We start from the raw sequence: 20,000 nt of genomic DNA on the forward strand, positions 1-20,000 counted from the left end.
CCAATGATGTTTTCATTTAGCTAATAACTTGCCATTTTTTTCAGGTACCCTCATCAAGCAATATGATTTGGACTGGTGCACATCGTGCTTTTGCTGTAGAAATGTTTTTGAAGAATGGTGAATCTGTAATTGCAACACAGAGAGCTTTCTGAGCTCATTACAAGTTAGGACGGCATGATGCTGTTCCAGATAGAAAATCAATACAGCTATGGGTTGCAAATTTCAGAGCTACAGGTTCGGCACTTAAAAGAAAGCCACCTGGAAGGCCACGAAGCGCTCGAACGCCAGACAGTGTTCAAGCTGTGAGACTTTCTGTTACTCAGTCTCCTACACGTTCAGCTCGCAAACATGCTTCGGCCTTAGGATTGTCTGATCGAACAATCAGAAGAATTCTACACACTGATATACAGTTCCATCCATACAAATTAATGATTGCTCAGAAAATGCACGAGCGCGACTGGGAAGATTGCATGTCATGTTGTACCGATAACCTTCAAAATGTTTCTGTAAATGATGTTCTCCTCACAACTGATGAAGGTCACTTTCATCTCTCAGGCTGTGTGAATAAGCAAAATTTTTGTTATTGGGCTGAAAATAACCCCAGACAGCTTCATGAAAGACCTCTACACAGTGAAAGCGTGACTGCATGGTGCGCAGTTTCGACATTAGGTGTATGGGGTCCTTATTTTTTTGAGGAGAGAAACCACTCGGTTACAGTAACATCTGGCCGATATGTGGAGATGTTGCAGACATTTCTGGAACCAAAAGTAAACGACCTTCACAAACAGAATGTGTGGTTTCTACAGGATGGAGCCACCGCACACACAGCAAGAAAAACAATGAAGCTCTGAGAGAAATGTTTCCTGGACGTTTGATTTCCTTACGCGGTGACATTCAATGGCCAGCACGCTCGCCCGATCTCGACCCTTGCGATTTTTTTCTCTGGGGTTACTTGAAAGCTAAGGTCTACAAACATCAACCGGGTACAATTGAAGAATTAAAGAATGCTATTCGTCTAGAGATTGAAAAAAAAAACAGCCTGAAATGACTATTCGAGTTATGGAGAACTTCAGAAATCGTCTTCAACAGTGTATAGCGGATAGAGGTCACCATTTAGAGGATGTACTTTTTAAAACCAAATAAATAAAAACTGCAACTCTTTGTTTAAACAACAATATAATTAAGTTTTCATAAACGTTCTTTTTATTCCTTTTGTCAGCCTTTAAAATGTGGGAGATATTTCTGCCGCACCCTGGTATATATATATATATATATGTATATATATATATATATATATATATATATATATATATATAAATTTCTAAACAGAAATGTAGTTGCACATTTGTAAATGACACAGGAACCCACAGTCGGAGAAAAAAAACTTCGAATATAGAAGAATCCTATATTTCGGCTATCAACTGTAGCTTATAAGTCCCCTTTGTACTCTATGTACTTTCCTGAAGAGGGCTACAGTTGATAGCCGAAATATAGGATTCTTCTTTATTCGAAGTTTATTTTCTCCGACTGTGGGTTTCCTGTTATATATATATATATATATATATATACCTATATATATATATATATATATATATATATGTAAATATATATATATATACATATGAGAGAGTGATAGGTGGGGAAGGGTAAATGAAGATGGGCTTTTAGAATACGTCCTAACGTTTCGGTCACTATGACCTTCTTCAGAGGACTCGCTATGTTACATCGTGATCACAAATTTTATACTTGCTGTGGGAGGAACTCGCCAAGCTTCGAGTGTCAGGTCTTTTCCAGAGCGTTGATTATTAGGAGGCTAGCTGCTTTGGAAAGGCATATAAATCCTTCTCTATCGTTGTTGTTCATTTGGGTATTTATATGAGCAGCTTCCACCGTCTTTCTCATTTTCTTCTGTAGTCCCTTATGTAAAATCTCGACTTTGTCCCAATCAGGTGGGTTGCTGCACTGATCGAGGTGGCGAACAAGTGAGTTAGATGTCCTGTGTGCTCTTAAATAATTTTTATGTTCGCTTAGTCTTTTTTCAATCCCTCGACCTGATTCACCGATGTATGCTAGGGGACAGCCGTTACATGGGATGCGATAAATCACACTGAGGTTGTTGTGATTATCAGTGTGGTCTTTAAACATTTTTCCTATTTTATTAGAGGAAGCCTTAGCAATTTTTATCCCACCTTTCAATAAATACCTATCAATATCCTCGGTGATCTTAGAATTAGGTACAGTTATGAAATGTGGCGTGACATGATCTTTCGTTATTGTATGGACGATTGGTCCGGATGCTTGGACGTTTGGTCCGTTGGATTGGGCGTTTGATTTCTCGTGGATTTTCTTCGCTTTGTGTTTTGTTTAATTTATTAGGCCTCCTGGGTATCTCAAGTTTTTGAATGTGTCTTTAATGTATGTTAATTTGTCTTCAAGGAACTCTTTGCTACATATACGATAGGCTCTGAGGAAGAAACCTATCAGGACACCAGTTTTAACTCTTCTACTGTGGGCTGAGAAATAGTGAATAAAATCATCCCTATTGGTGAGCTTCCTGTATACCGAAAATGTTAAATGATTATGGCCTCTGTGTATTAATGTGTCAAGAAAAGGCAGTTTGCATTCTTTCTCTTGTTCAACTGTGAACTGGATGTCCGTATGAATTGCGTTAAGTCTTCTTATCTTGTTTTCAATATTGGTGTCTTTCGGTACTATTACAAGTATGTCATCTACATACCTGAGCCAAGTGGTACCTCTACCCATGATGTTAATAAATTCATCTGTCTCCAATACCTCCATAAATAGACAGGCCAAAATAGCCGACAATGGACTGCCCATTGCGAGGCCTTTTGTTTGTTTAAATTCGGTGTTGTTAAAAATAAAGTATCCAAACTTAACGCACATTGCGATTAGCTTAAGGTAATCAGACTTCGGGACTGGAAGGGTATCATCAGCTATGTCATCAATTACCTTTTTAAGTGCATCCAATGCATTATCAGTAGCGACGTTCGTGAACAACGCTGTTATATCAAAACTAGCTAATTTCTTGTTCAACACGTTCATATTCTCAAGCCTTCGGATTAGGTCGGCTGAGTTTCTTAGGTGTGTCCCGCTAATGGAACCCATGGTGTTAGATAAGGGTTTTGCCAAACATTTTGCTAGTTTATGAGGAGCGCTCCCGATCCCTGATGTTATGGGTCTCATAGGGACTCCTACCTTGTGCACTTTGGGTAGACCGTGCATTTTGGGAGGTTTTGGCGCTTTTTTTAGTAAGCCTAGCAGCTTTTTACCTCTGGATGATTTTCGTAGAATTTTTCTCGCTTCCGCGTTAAATTTTGTAGCTTCCCTATCTGTGCTGCCGGTTGGTTGTCTTACATAAGTCGATTCGTCATTCAACAGATCAGACATTTTTTCCAGATAATCAATTTTGTTTAAAATGACGTTGGAGAAGAAAAACTACCTCACTGGCTAGTAAGTAGACTAAACAAAGATCATTTTATACTAGAACAAAGATTAAATCGCAAACTGCAGTGGTTATGCAACAATAGTGATTGGAATAATTTAGATAGGAACAACTTTGTAACTAATCTTTCGAACAGACAGCTTTCCAAGAATGAAAAACTTGTTCTATGTCTTGGACTTAAATTTGATATAGGTGGAAAAGGAAAAGGGTACAATACAAATATAAATAATAACTACAGATGGTATGAAAACTAAGTCGACAAAGGTTTCACTCAAGGTATTCTAGCATGTTATCAAGCCCTAGCCAATTGTAATCACTATGTCATCCCAAAAAGATTTAGATTAGCTCTGCAAACATTGAATAAAGATGACAATATCGTGATCACCCAGGCAGACAAAGGCGGCGGAGTGGTCATTTTAAACAAAATTGATTATCTGGAAAAAATGTCTAATCTATTGAATGACGAATCGACTTATGTAAGACAACCAACCGGCAGCATATATATATATATATATATGTATATATATATATATATATATATACATATATATATACATACATGCATACACACACACGCACACACGTACACACACACACACACACACACACGCTCACACACACACACACACACACACAGACACACACGCTCACACACACACACCTATATGTATAAATATCTGTACATCTACATATAGATATATATATATATCTATATATATATACAAATATGTATATATATATGTATATATGTATATATATATATATATATACGTATATATACATATACATATATATACATATATATATATATATATATATATACATATACATATAAATATATATATATTATATATACATATATATATATATATATATGTATATATATACATATATATATATATATATGTAAATATATATATATATATACATATATATGTATATATATATATATATATATATATATGTAAGTATATTATACATATATATATATATATATATATATATATATATTAAGAAGATATAGCAAAGACAAATACAAAAGAGAAAAGTCATCAAAGTTCAGTCATTAAAAGGTGCTGAAACAAAAGACAAGTATCAGGTAGCAGTAGATGAGAAAATTAATCTCAGAGAAGAAGCAGCTGAAGATTGGGAAGGTCTGCAGGAAATACTTAAAGGTGTAGCAGAAGAAACGTTAGGAACAAAAATGGTGGGAGGAAATAAGAAAAGACATACACCATGGTGGACAGAGGAAGTAAAGTGTGCAACTAAAAGAATAAATGAAGGCACTAAGAAAGTGGTTGAGACATAAAACACCTGAAACAAGAATAAAGTATGTCACTTCAAGAAATAAGGCAGAAGAAGTGAAGAGAACATCACAACAAAATGTTTGGAAGAAGTTATGAGAGACAATAGAACAAGATCTAAAAGGTAGTAAGTAGAAAATCTTTGGATTAGGAAAATCATATAGGAAAGATAAGAGTATGGTGCATAACATTAAAGATGACAAAGATAATGTTATTGTAGAACCCAACAAGATAAACGAGAAATGGCAGAGTTATTTTAAAAACCTACTGAATATGGGAGGTGAAGACATAGATGAAGGTATAGAGAACGAAGTGGACGTTAAAGAGTGACAAGACCAAGATGATGAAATAACAAGAAACGAGCTAGAAGAAGCTCTGAAAAAGGTGAAAAACGATAAAGCACAGGGATGTGATGCCTTACCGATCGACCTGATAAGGGAGGGAAGTGATTCCCTAAAAGAGAAGATATTGACAATATTAAACAAGGCCTGGAGAGAAGAAACTATTCCACAAAGTTGGGGCAGGACCATTATACTACCGTTCTATAAAGGTAAAGGTGACTCAGGTTTCTGTGGTAATTACAGAGGTATCTCTCTCCTCAATCAAGTAGCTAAACTTTATGAAAGAATCTTAGAAAAGAGAGCAAGAACAGTGATAGAGCCGAAGTCAGGAGAAGAACAATTTGGATATAGAAAAGATAGAAGTACATCTGAACCCGTTTTTATTCTAAGAATGGTCATAGAAAAATGCTGGTAGTATAACAAAAATTTGTATTGTGTTTTTATAGACTTAGCAAAAGCATTTGACTCCGTTCCAAGAAATAAATTATGGAAATGTTTAGTGGAGGAGTATAAAATGACAAGCAAACTGCAGATAGCCATAGAGAGTACATATAACCCATGTTCGTGCCTTGTTAGAACTGGTTATGAGAAAGATGAATGGTTTGATATGACAACAGGAGTGAAACAAGGAAGTGTTTTGTCCCCATTATTATTTATAGCATATATGGATAGCATTATTAAAAATTATAAAAAGTGAATAAGAGATCAAGGAGAAGGGGATGGAGATATACTAGTGTATGCAGATGACATTGCCTGCTGGGGGTAACGACAGATTACAGTTAGAAAGAGCTCTAAATTGTTGGAAAAGATGCTTTAATGAGGCGGGACTAAGCATTGATATTCAGCAGACTGAAATACTAACCATCACAAAAGAAGATTATGACATTACAGAAATAATGATTGAAAATTAAAATGTTAAAGAAGCACATTGTGTTAAGTATCTGGGAAGCGTATTTACAAAAGATGGATGCAAGAATAGAGAAGAGATAACTGAAAGATTATCAGAGTACGGTAGAGGTGTCTGTGCCTTGTACCCTGTCCTAAAAGATATAAATGTACCTACGGAGGCAAAGAAACTATTTTTGAAGAAATTTTGATACCCATTTTAATGTATGCTGCTGAAAGCTGGACATTAACATCAAGAGACTGGAGCAGAATTCGGTCGGCAGAAATGAATACGTTAAGAGCAATAGTAAATAAAACTAAAAGAGATCGAATTAGAAATTATGAAATAAGAGAAATGATTGGAGTAACATCAATTAGAAGCAAAATAGAAAAGGCACGACAAAGGTGGCTTGGGCACGAGGAGAAAATGGATGAAGAGAGATTTGCAAAGAAAAGATGAACCTGGAGACCAGAGGGTAGCAGATCTAGAGGTAGACCGAAGAAAAGATGGAAAGATGGAGTTGAAGAAATCCTAGAGGCAAATGGATTAGGAAAAATAGAGGATTTGAGGGAAGAAGGAAGCTCTGAGAGGACAATCTGGAGAATTGTGCTGGCCCGACTGACAGGCTGAAGCCTACCTGGGAGCAGAAGTAAGAAGTAAGAAGTAAGAAGTATATATATACACATATATATATATATATATATATATATATATATATATACATATATATACATATATATATATTTGTATATATATATGTATAGATATATGTATATATGTATATATATACATATATTTATATACATATATATGTATGTATATATATATATACATATATATATATACATATATATATATATATATATATATATATATATATATATATATGCATGTATGTACAACACTGAATGGGTCCCAGTGATTAGAGATACATTTTAGCAACCACAATGCACTTTAATTTTAAGCCATCATCCTCGGGAGACCAAAATAGAGGCCACAAGCAGAAATTGAAATGCGGTACTGCCGAGGACCCGAACTCAGCTATCATATGACAAGTGACGCAGTGACTTACTAACTACACTATCAAGAGAGATATAAGTTGAGCGCAATTTTCCTCATATATTTGTATGCTCGAGTTACATACACATACATGATATTTTGCGTTCAACCTATCTCCACTATGATAGTTACAATTGGAAGTATACAAACGCGGGAAAGTATTTGTACAACATTGAATGGGTCCCAGTGATTAGAGATGCATTCTAACAGCCACAATGCACTTAAATTCTAAGCCATCAACATCGGGAGACCCAATGGAGGCAATAAGCAGAAATTGAAATGCGGTACTGCCGAGGACTCAAACTCCCTCGAGTATTTTAGAAATACCTTTTCGCGTTTGTATACTTCCAATTGTACTATCATAGTGGAGATGGGTTGAACGCAAAATTTCATGTATGTGTATGTAACTCGAGCATACAAATATATAAGGAAAATTGCGCTCAACTTATATCTCTCTTGATAGTGTAGTTGGTAAGTTACTACGTCACTTGTCATGTGATCGCTGAGTTCGAGTCCTCGGCAGTACCGCATTTCAATTTCTGCTTGCAGCCTCCATTGGGTCTCCCAATGTTGATGGCTTAGAATTAAAGCGCATTGTGGTTGTTAAAATGTACACACTTATATATGTATATAAATATATATATAGTGTGTGTATGACAGTTGTGTAAATTGAGAAAAAAGGAAGAAGAAATTGGTATTGGGGAGGGGGGGAGGGTCTCAGGGGTTTGGTCTATACTCGCGTGTCTATTGGCCTACGGTGGTTAAGGGGAAGCGACAGCGTCGGCTGGTGCCCGAGTGTCCACTCGCAGCAAATGGAACGGCTCGGTCGCCGGATCTCGAACCTATGCCGGTTCCGCTAGAGTGCAAGTTTTAAGACCACACGGGCTATGCGCAGTCGAAAGCGGGGTTATAAGGGCATATGCCGTCAGAGCGAGAGGCGAAGGAAATGCCTTAGCTCGGGTAACGGCGTCTGAAGTAATGTTCGCTGAAGAAGCGTTGTAGCGGAGCAAGCTTTCGTACGTCCGTACACGATGGTGTCTTTTGCTCGAATGAATGACCGCTGGTTGGATGGGCTGGCTTATAAGGCGGTGTAATAGCTCAGCCTGCCTAGCTCAGACGGAATACTGGCCCCTCATTGGCCGAGAATGGCAGCATGAGATTTTATCCGGGAGCCAAGATGGTGAGATTTTGTCTGGAAGCTCTAGCCTGAGTTGCTACTGCTCTGCTTACTGGTCCTAGCCGCTGATTAGGTAGCTGGACATGCTGCACTTGTTCGTGGGGCTGCTGCTGTCTAAGGGCTTGTTACTCCTGGAGGGGGTTAGTCTTCAGAGGGGCGCGGAAGGGAGTATAGAATCGGCAGCTTGCTGTATATTGATGGGAGGGCGCTGGCAAGTAATAGATACTACTTCTGCAATCTACAGCTCCCTAAAGGCAGACTCCTTGTAGAGAATTTCCGTTTGTTCTAGTACAGGGGTTCCCAAAGTGGTCGATATCGACCCCCAGGGGTCGATGAGACCATCCAAGGGGTCGACAAATAGCCAAGGGGTCGAAAGGGGGTCAGTACATTGCTAGGGGGTCGATGAAACCATCCAAGGGGTTGAAAGGGGGTCAGTAGATTGCTATGGGGTCGAAAGGCAGTCTTTAAAATTAAAAGTTAGCATGAAATTATCCTGTTCTCTTCCCGTACTGAAAGAGTGAGAATAATCAACCAACCAATATCTAAACTTAAAGAAAAACCACGTTCCCATTCTGTGCATGTAGAGAGGATCTCACATACACACAACTACATCGTAAATGAACATCAAGATGACGAGCTTATGTAATATTATTGGCTTGAATATTACTTATAGTAATATAATAAAGAATATATAATATAAATGCTTATTCTAAAACGCTTATGTTTATGTATATGTGAAAGTGTCCGTATCATTATTGGAACGCCGTTGCCTTGATAAATGTTGTCATTTAGCCCTTCTATAACGGATCAAAATGATGATAATAACACTATTGATAACTAGAACTATAATAATAACAATATTTAAAATAATAATAGTAATAATAACAGTAATAATAAGGATAATGATAACTATAATAATAACATTATTAGCATTAATAACAATAACAACACTACTACTACTACTACTACTACTACTACTACTACTACTACTACTACTACTAATAATAATAATAATAATAATAATAATAATAATAATAATGATAATAATAATAATAATAATAATAATAATAATAATAATAATAATAATAATAATAATAATAATAATAATAATAATAATAATAATAATAATAATAATAATAATAATAATAATAATAATAATAATAATAATAATAATAGTAATAATAATAATAATAATAATAATGATAATAATAATAATAATAATAATAAAAAAATTAATAATAATAATAATAATAATAATAATAATAATAATAATAATAATAATAATAATAATAATAATAATAATAATAATAATAATAATAATAATAATAATAATAATAATAATAATAATAATAATAATAATAATAATAATAATAATAATAATAATAATAATAATAATGATAATGATAATAATAATGATAATAATAATAATAAAAATAATAATAATAATAATAATAATAATAATAATAATAATAATAATAATAATAATAATAATAATAATAATAATAATAATAATAATAATAATAATAATAATAATAATAATAATAATAATAATAATAATAATAATAATAATAATAATAATAATAATAATAATAATAATAATAATAATAATAATAATAATAAACTGACATAATTCGTGAATTAATAGTTTGGGTGTCTATAGAAAATCTAAAACTTTACTAAGGGGTCGATGAGCTGAAAAGTTTGAGAACCCCTGTTCTAGTAGTTCCTGTAGGGACGAAAAATTATAGTTACGGTAGAGTCAATAGTTGTTCAATACTATTACTATGCAAAAACATTCCAGTTGGTATACACTACGAACATTCTTTTGAGAGTCATGAATGACTACTTCCAGTCCCTCTCATTTGCTAATAGGAAAGTACTCTCCAAATTAAAGAATACAGTCTTGAAGATTGTTAAAACAACTAGTGCAGTTGGTTTCAACCAGAATATATATATATATATATATATATATATATATATATATATATATATATATATATATAATATATATATATATATATATATATATATATATATATATATGTATATATATATATATATATATATATATATATATGTTTCTGTCATTTTGACATTTTGGAAATAAACTTTCCTACTGGGATTCGAACCCTCGCCAGAGCGGCTTGCTTCGTAGAAGGCGAAGATCGTACCGTCACGCCACAACGACCCTTCTGCCGAGGACACTCGTGTGAAACGTGGTATGTACTGTATTTCATCAAATCCTTTATGCAGGCTAGTTTTCCGACAAATCTTTGTGTCATTTTGACATTTTGGAAATAAACTCTCCTACTGAGATTCGAACCCTCTCCAGAGCGGCTTGCTTCGTAGAAGGCGAAGATCGTACCGTCACGCAACAACGACCCTTCTGCCGAGGGCACTCGTGTGGAACGTGGTATGTATTGTATTTCATCAAATCCTTTATGCAGGCTAGTCTTCCGACAAATGTTTGTGTCATTTTGACATTTTGGAAATAAACACTCCTACTGGGATTCGAACCCTCGCCAGAGCGGCTTACTTCGTAGAAGGCGAAGATCGTACCGTCACGCCACAACGACCCTTCTGCCGAGGGCACTCGTGTGGAACGTGGTATGTATTGTATTTCATCAAATCCTTTATGCAGGCTAGTCTTCCGACAAATGTTTGTGTCATTTTGACATTTTGGAAATAAACTCTCCTACTGGGATTCGAAACCTCGCCAGAGCGGCTTGCTTCGTAGAAGGCGAAGATCGTACCGTCACGCCACAACGGCCCTTCTGCCGAGGGCACTCGTGTGAAACGTGGTATGTACTGTATTTCATCAAATCCTTTATGCAGGCTAGTCTTCCGACAAATGTTTGTGTCATTTTAACATTTTGGAAATAAACTCTCCTACTGGGATTCGAAACCTCGCCAGAGCGGCTTGCTTCGTAGAAGGCGAAGATCGGACCGTCACGTCACAACGACCCTTCTGCCGAGGGCACTCGTGTGGAACGTGGTATGTACTGTATTTCATCAAATCCTTTATGCAGGCTAGTCTTCCACACGAGTGTAGAATGTGTGGAACCTACCGGACAAATGATCATCGGACATTTCTCCACCGATCTAAGTCGGCGCCGTCTTTGTGTTGCTCCTAATAGCTGTATATATATATATATATATATATATATATATATATATATATATATATATATATATATATATAGACGAGATAAACACCATATGAGGACGGAGCCTTTATTTGTACAACGTTTCGCTTATTACAGCTTTTTCAAGTACAAGTTGAGATACAAATGCTTGAGATTAAATAAGGGGAAAGGAGGGAACGGGGAGAGAAAAGGGGGGGGGGAAGGAAGAGGAGGAGGAGGAGGAGGAGGAGAAGGGGGGGGGTTGGACACTGGGAAAGGATGAGAATACTGGCTCAAACGTCCGTGGGCGAAATGGCCACAAAGGGTGGTTTAAATATTTAATATTTTGCTGGCCATGGGTATATATATATATATATATATATATATATGTATATGTATATGTATATATATACATATACATATATATATATGTATATTTACATATATATATATATATATATATATATATATACATATACATATACATACTCTTAATATCAGTAATGGCATTTATAAATTAGATAAATTCATCATTAACAAGATTTGTAATCAGGTTGTATGTGACCAAAATTAATTTGGTGAATTGTGCTGTTCTCTAGATTTCTTTTTCATTGATGACTTTGTGTACCAAGACTTATTCTTATTTCATATGTGACTTTTTGTGCTTTACCAGTTCCTTTCCTAGTGTAATATTTCGTGTCATCTTGTACTATGCCAGTTCCTTTCCTAGTGTTTCATCTTGTGACATCTCGTACTATGACTGTTCCTTTCCTAGTGTATAATCTTGTTACTTTTAAACTTCTTTGTAACAACTTTTTCTGTATTCCCCTGAAGATGTGAATTACACGAAAGCGCTTGGGAATTACTGTTTTCTTCCGATTTCCTTAGTGGTTACCAACAAAATTTGTGGATCACGTGTTGATTTTAGTGATCTTTCTGCATTATGGATTCCACGCGCCACTCCCAGTACTTCTCGTCTGTTTACCCTGGACTGTCTCTTTTTGTGACAAGATTATCTTCTCTGATCAAAGCACACAAAGAAAAGTTACGACTGAAATTTCTTCAAGATTGTCTTAGTGAACAAGTGTTGCCTAAGTCAATCCTCCCTCAACGCCTTTTGGATATGTCGGACCGTCCGTTTGATAACTTCCAACATATCATTTTGGTTAAACATATAGAAATCAAGAAAGTTGAAGTGAAAGAAGCATTCCGTATTGCTAACCAAGTAAAATGTTCATTTTATAATTCTATTCCGGGTGAATGGAAGAATATGTTATTGGATTTTTGTTACAACCGGCTATGGAAATCTCGTCTGGTTTTACAAAACAAATTGAAACGTAAGTTGAAATTATTGATTAAGAACAGTGGTTGGACAAAGGATGCAAATCCGAATTTTGTAGTGAACTTATCAGATAAACAACTTAGTGATGATGCCTCTTGTGCACTAGGTTATGGGTTAAAGTTCGCCTATTCCGACAAGGAGTTAGATTTTGTAGAAATTGCTAAATATTTTTCTAATTTTGAAAGGTACAGTGATTTATCATCCGAAGAAGTGAACATTTGTAAGGGTATTATCTATGCTTCTTTGAGTAACCCACGATTACCCAATTGCCCAAATAGATTTATTAAGGCTTTAGAAGCTCTCAAAAAGGATAAATATTTACATATCACTAGAGCAGATGAGGCAAATGCAGTGATCATTTTAAATAGGGATGACTACCTGTCTAAAATGGATGAACTTTTGTCCGATGACATTACATATGGCCAACTTAAGACCAACCCACTTAATAAGGTGAACAGTGAATTAAAAAAAAAAATGAAAACTTTGTTATAAGGGGAAGATGAACTTATCAAACGTTTTTCTACCATCACTCCTTCTCTTCCCTATATGTATGGATTAGTAAAAACACACAAGCCGAATAATCCAATAAGACCTATTATTAGCTCTGTTAAATCCATTTCTTACAATGTATCCAAATGGCTAGTGTCCTTACTCAGTCCATTAGTTGGCACAATTTCTAATTCATCCATAAAAAATAATGTAGACTTAGTTCAAAAACTGAATGGTTTAGATATTAATTATAATTTTAGGTTAGTAAGTTTTGATATAACTAGTTTGTTCACAAAAATTCCTGTAGATGATTTAATTGTTTTTCTTACTGATTATTTAGACAAAATCTCACTTCCTTTGCCTTCTAATATTATAATTGAACTCATCAAATTATGCGTAAAAAATTGTAAATTTGAATTTAACGGTAATTTTTATTCCCAGAAATTTGGAATGGCTATGGGGAATCCCCTCTCGCCTGTTTTAAGTAACATCTACATGGAATTTTTTGAAAAAGAACTATTGTGTGAAATTTTGCCATCTAATGCGATATGGTATAGATATGTAGATGATGTTCTTTGCCTGTGGCCATGTACTGAAGACCTGGATGCTTTTCTACAATCTCTGAATAATTTAGTTCCCTCCATTAATTTTACTGTAGAATTAGAAAATAATAATAAATTGCCCTTTTTAGATTGCCTTATCCACAGAGAAGGTTATGACTTTAAATTTAGTATTCATAGAAAACCGACAAATGTGTTTTCTTATATCCATTATTACTCTGAACACCAAGATAAAGTAAAAAAAAATCTGTATTTTCTTCTATGTTCTTACGTGCCTTGCGGATATGCAGCCCGGAATTCATTGATGAAGAATTTTAGTCTATTGTTAACCTAGGTTTAGGATTAAAGTACCCTAGAACATTTTTAGATAACGCTCTCTCTTTGGCGAAAAAAACTTTTCATAGGAATCAACCCCTTCCCCTTTTTGACATTAAGAATCTTTTAGTATTACCTTACAGTAACAATCTTTCTCAAGTTCCTCATCTACTTAAAACATAGAATGTTAAAGTAGCGTTTAATAGCCCTTGTACTTTTAAGAAATTAATAATTAAGAATTCTCCCGCTGATTCTGATGGCTGCATATACAAAATCCCTTGCAGAGATTGTGAAAAGTATTACATTGGACAAACAGGCAAAGAACTATCAACTAGAATTAAACAACATAAACATAGTGTTAAAACAGCACAAGAATCCAATGCTCTATTTGTTCACATGAAAGACTTCAATCATTGTATTAATTGGACTAATGCTTCCATTATTATTTCTTGTAATTCATTTGTCAATAGAAACATAATAGAAAGTAGTATTATAAAAAATTCTGAATGTTCTACTCTTAGTATCAGTAATGGCATTTATAAATTAGATAAATTCATCATTAACAAGATTTGTAATCAGGTTTTATGTGACCAAAATTAATTTGGTGAATTGTGCTGTTCTCTAGATTTCTTTTTCTTTTTTATTGATGACTTTGTGTACCAAGACTTATTCTTATTTCATATGTGACTTTTTGTGCTTTACCAGTTCCTTTCCTAGTGTAATATTTCGTGTCATCTTGTACTATGCCAGTTCCTTTCCTAGTGTTTCATCTTGTGACATCTCGTACTATGACTGTTCCTTTCCTACTGTATAATCTTGTTACTTTTAAACCTCTTTGTAACACAACTTTTTCTGTATTCCCCTGAAGATGTGAATTACAAGAAAGCGCTTGGGAATTACTGTTTTCTTCCGATTTCCTTAGTGGTTACCAGCAATATATATATATATATATACATACATATATAGCTCTATATATATACATACATATATATATATATGCTGTATATATACATATATATATATATATATATATATATATATATGTACATATACATATTAGTATATTTTGGCAGTAAATTTTCTTGTAGACATGTCTTGTTAAAGACCAATGCTAAGTTAGTTTCAACTATCTTCTTAGTTGTATTTTCCATATATATATATATATATGTGTGTGTGTGTGTGTGTGTGTGTGTGTGTGTGTATTCACTTGGTCTTTGGATCACGTGTTCGACTCGTGATCGACAGCTATTTCCCTCCTGGAAGAGAGCTCAGAGCTCGTAGGTCCGATCTATGGGTAATGCTATGACCTTTCACCCCCCCCCAACTCCCCGCCCACGAGAGTCAGAGTAACGACCCGAAGCGCAGCTGTACCGAAATTAATTTCGGCCCTGGGCAGGATTCGAACCAAGCACTACGCGCACCACCATGCTAGTAGTTCATCGTTCTACCAACTGCGCCACCGAGTGTGTGTGTGTGTGTGTGTGTGCATGTATGTGTGTACGCATGTATGTATACACACACATACACATAAAGAAAATTTGCATTTTAACTCGTTATATACGTAAGGTTTAGGCAATTTTAGACTGAGGAATTCCTTGTTTGTAAACTACTCGGAGGGAGCTATAAATTAATCGATGTAGACGAACTTATGAGATATTTACAGAGTTTCCTATGGAAGGATACGGCTTCACTTTTTCGAATGTATGTTATAGATTTACTCCCTATGCCTCCTTGCTTTTTACCAAGGAATCATTAATTGGTTTACTGCAGTTGAGCTAACGTGTGTCTACCATCCTTGTGTCAAACCCTGTTTCTAACTAGCTGTGAGTAATTTTTACTCTACCCGTGATTTTCTTGGTTGTGGTAAGGATTAGTTATGTAAAACAAATGGGAAGGTTATATTCATTTGACAACGTACTAATACGGAAACAAAAAAGTGAGTAAAGAGTAATTCTTATTTATACTAGGGGTTCCGTCAGACTAGTTTCTTTATCAAATGTAAGAGTAACTGTGATGTAATATAGAAGTCAGTATATTTCATTGGCATCACATGTATTATTTCTGTTTTATATTAACAGTCTTTCTATTATTCATTCCCATGGCTAAGATAAGTAAAAGAACTATAACATTAACACGTCACTATGCTCTAGGCTCCCCACTTCCAGAACTTCCTTACTATGAGTTACTAACAAAACAACAGGTTGGAAGATATATTCAGTATGTAAAATACAATAAATACAAGAGCAATAAGGATGTTATTCTTGAAGTATTCGAGGCCCTTACTGAGAGTTGGAAAAAGATAGTAATACAGTTCAGCTGATCAAGAATGAAGTCGGAGTTGTGGGGGGAGATGCAGGATGACAAAAGTGCCCGTAAGGACAAAGCAGGGAATTAGAGAAAGACTTAGTGAAAAAGAGAATATAAAAGAAGAAAAGAATGAGCGGGCAAAGGAGAAAACTGGAATTGGTGTTGAGTTTGAAAAAAAAAAAAAAAAAAAAGTGTCGCAGGGAGGAGATAGGAAATTTTAATTATTTCATTATTCATGTCTTTTATTATTATCTTTATCTTTGTTAGCTCCCTGGAGCTTCGCAACTCTCCTACAAGATATCAACAGGGCTGCAGATCAAAAGTGACAAAACTCTTAAACTGAATGAGAATCCAACAAGAAATAATGATCTCAAACTGTCAGGAAATAGATTTAATTTGGAAGTGGGTAGAAACAACTTCACCAACCATGTAGTTAATGAATGGAATAAACTTCCTGCAGAGGCAGTGCAATGTAGTTCAGTTCGAAGCTTTAAGATTAGTTTCGATAAACATTTAAGCAAGATGCTGTAATGACTGCCATTTATTTTATATTATTTGATTATTTGTTTGTTATTATTTGTCTATTTATTGATTTCCATTTATTATTGCCAGTTTATTATTACTTACTATTTACCTGTTTGTTTATCATTTAAATATACCTATGTGTTATTTATCTTATTTATTATTATTTATACATGCATACATATACCAAGGCTTTTTCCCCCTTACACAGGGGGTAGCCAAAAAGAAAAAGGCATAGAAATCACTCCCATCCATTTCATTTCCCATATGTTCCACTCCCCTCCACCCTCCTCCCTCCCTCCTATCTTGGCACCTCCTGGATGACGGGTCATCCCTGTATCCTGTCCACTGCCCTTAGTCAGAAGCAGTGTCGCAAGACACAGCACATCCACAGCAAGGCCGCTTCATTAATTCGGCGACCCCCCCCTCTCCGTCCCCTCATACAGAAAAGGAGAAGACGGGGAGAAATCCCTTCGGGCTGCGTCAATTTTTTTTTCATACATACTTCCTCACCCCCCATACCCCACTCACTCCCCCTCATGCATCACAGCCTCATCTATACACAACCCTTCTCCATTCACCCCTATCTTCTGTCCTCTCCCGTCCTTCCTCCACAGACATTCCTCTCTTTTGTAAAGCCCCTTTCACACCATCCATCCATCTCATCCTAGGACGCCCCCTCATATTCACTCCTTCCACCTCCGCCTTCCACACTTCTTTTACTAATCTTTCTTCACTCGTTCTTTCCATGTGTCCAAACCATCCTAATACTCTTTCATCAGCCCTATCTCCCAGCTCCCTTTCCACCCCTGTTCTCCTATTCACCTCATCATTTCTCACTCTATCTAGCCTAGTAACCCCTATCATACTTCTCAGACATTTCATCTCAAACACATTCAAGCTCCTTCTCTCTTCCTCTCTTATGTTCCATGTTTCTGCCCCGTGCATTGATGTTGGCACAATCACTCCTTCATATAACCTCATCTTAGCATCCATTCTCAGATGTCTATTTCTCATTACACTTTTTAGTCCACCAAGGCATTTACCTTTTCTCTCAATCTACATTCTACCTCCACACCCACTCCTCCCTTTCCTGTCACATTCGCCCCCATTCATCTAAAACTATCCACTTCCTCCAGTCTCTCAACCTTAATGCTCACCTCCAGGCTACTGTCACTCTCTCCCCTTGTACATCTCATCACCTTACTTTTATCCACATTTATCTTCAGCTTCCTTTTTTCACACACCTTCTCAAACTCTGTCACTAACTTCCTCAATCCCTCCTCTGATCCTGCTACAAGCGCAGTGTCGTCAGCAAACAACAGCTGGCTCACCTCCCACTTTTCTCCATTTTCTTTAATCATCTCCACCCCCTGACCCACTACCCTTGCATTCACCTCTCGCACCACCCCATCCATGTAAAGATTGAACAGCCAGGGCGACATAACACATCCCTGACGAAGTCCCACCTTTACCTCGAACCATTCACTCTCTCCATTTCTAATCCTAACGCAAACTCTACTACTCCCATAAAAACTCTTGACTGCTCTTAACAGCTTTCCTCCTATCCCATATATCTGCAGCACCTCCCACAATGCTTTCCTGTCTACCCTGGGGTAAGCCATTTCCAGATCCATAAAAGCCAAAAAAACATCCTTACCTTTTCCTATAGCTTTCTCACATATCTGCCTCACCACAAAAATCTGATCTACACAACCTCTACCTGTCCTAAAACCACACTGTTCCTCACCAATTACTCCCTCTGTTCCTCTCCTAATCTTCTCAATCAAGACCCTCCCATAAGCCTTCCCAACTACACTCAACAAGCTGATCCTTCTGTAACTACTTCATTCACACTTGCCCCCCTTTCCTTTGTAAAGCGGAACTATAAAGGCACTCCTCCAGTCCTCCGGTACTCTACCCTCTATTAAACAAATATTAAACAACCTCACCAGCCAGTCCACCACAACTGCACCTCCCTTCTTCAGACATTCTGCATGGCATCCATCCAACCCAGGTGCCTTATCTGCTCTCATCATCTTAACAGCTGCTTTCACTTCATCCTTCCCTATTTCTCCTCCATTTTCCTCACTCATCACTCTCATTTTCTTAGCACTTCCCACTGCAACTACCTTTCCTTCCCTATCCTCCTTCACATTTAGCAACTCCCTAAAATACTCTGCCCACCTTCCTCTCACTGCCTTCTCTTCCATTATCATCTCTCCATCTGCACCTTTTACCTTTTCTTCTCTACTTGATTCGCCTCCTCTTCCTCTTTTAATGTCCTTCCAAAATATATTTTTATTACTTTCAAAAATTTCTGTCATACTCTTACCCCATTTCACATCTGCTCTCCTCTTTGCTTCCTTTATCTTATGCTTAACTTCCTTTCTCTTTACTTTGTACCTCTCATACGATTCCCTCGTCCTAATTTGTAACCAATCTATTATATATATATATATATATATATATATATATATATATATAATATATATATATAATATATATATATATATATATATATATATATATATATGCAAAGTAGACCACTTGGAAAAAAGAAACTAACGAAGCAGAGCGCTATTATACCAACAACATAATAGCAAGAAATTTAATAGAGTGCATTTTGATTCATACCACCAGTAATCAAAATACCAACCTACATAAAGGCTTGTACAAACTTGATGATTTCATTTGTCAAGAAATTAGTAAGATAATATCAGGTAAAATGTAACCCAACGAATTGACCTAATGTCGCCCTATATCATTAGTAGAAACAGTGACCCTGGCGACTGTGACCTGATGTCGCCCCACCACCTTAAGATAATTGACAATGACCTTCCGCTCTCCAGGGGGTAATTGGTCGCTATGCTTATTCAAACTGTCCTTGTTCCTTTGTATCATGTATATATTTTCTATGCATTCCTATCACTATGTACTTGTTGCACTGAAGATGTAATATACGAAAGCGCTCTGCTTCGTTAGTTTCTTTTTTCCAAGTGGTCTACTTTGCATAAGTGAACACACGTACCCGTGTTCTTATTAGCATATATATATATATATATATATATATATATATATATATATATATGTATATATATTCTTTTATC

The sequence above is a fragment of the Oratosquilla oratoria genome, chromosome 7 (assembly GCF_046742065.1).
Source record: "Oratosquilla oratoria isolate Oo_2021 chromosome 7, ASM4674206v1, whole genome shotgun sequence".
NCBI lineage: Eukaryota > Metazoa > Arthropoda > Malacostraca > Stomatopoda > Squillidae > Oratosquilla > Oratosquilla oratoria.